We start from the raw sequence: 917 nt of genomic DNA, 5'->3' as shown, positions 1-917 counted from the left end.
ACATACATGCGTATGTGCACGTCACTGCCTCCAGGGGTCGCTGCGGGCCAAGCTCGCCTCCTTGGTGCTGATGCTGACCCACTACTGTACTACAATAACACAACACCAGTTTCTGCTCTGAATCACAAACAAACTCTGAGTCAACCACAACATTTTGGATTTGGCTTATTTCATTTCTTTTACACCAGAGTATCGACCCTCCTCATTTATCCAGGCTTTGGACCTGCACTGATGGACATCTCCCTGGCCGTTAATAGCAGCGTTACCAGCAGCGTGTAACATTACACTGGAGCATTACTATCTTTGATATAGGACAGTGACTCTCAAACTCTGCCTTGTTTTTAACAAAACCCTTAGACCTACTATGCTACTGTATTTTAACGATGGTCCTTCTGTCGGTACTTGGAGAGCCAAGTGGTTTTTCAGGCGGTACTTGGTGACTGCTAGACAGCCCCTCATCAGACTGCTTTGTATATCTGAAAACTAATGTTGTTGTACTTTTTAAGTGCAATGACAATAAAGTTCAATTATATTCCATCTGCTGTCAATCACAATAAAAATAAAATAGTCGTACAAATCTCTATAGCCACAGTTTGTAAGGTTGATGTACTTGCAGAAGTCAAACAGTATGCTGATGCAGTCGTCCCTCGTTTACTGTTAATTGCTTGTGACCATGATGGATTCATTACTGCCAAGTCGGAATCATTCATTATAAATCAAATATTTGTCTAGCTGGAGCATAAAAACCTTCTTTACAACCTTCTAAATGCAATTTTCAATATTATGAGAGCCCTCTGGACATAAAATCATTTCCTTAGTCACCTTTACATTCTTTGACCCAATATAATAATGCTTCCTGAGGCTGAGCCAATCAGCGGCCACGATACTGAACAGCGGGCTTTGAGCGGTTTGGTCTC

Source organism: Entelurus aequoreus, linkage group LG26, assembly GCF_033978785.1.
Source record: "Entelurus aequoreus isolate RoL-2023_Sb linkage group LG26, RoL_Eaeq_v1.1, whole genome shotgun sequence".
Classification (NCBI taxonomy): Eukaryota; Metazoa; Chordata; class Actinopteri; order Syngnathiformes; family Syngnathidae; genus Entelurus; species Entelurus aequoreus.
This window is presented reverse-complemented; position numbering follows the sequence as displayed.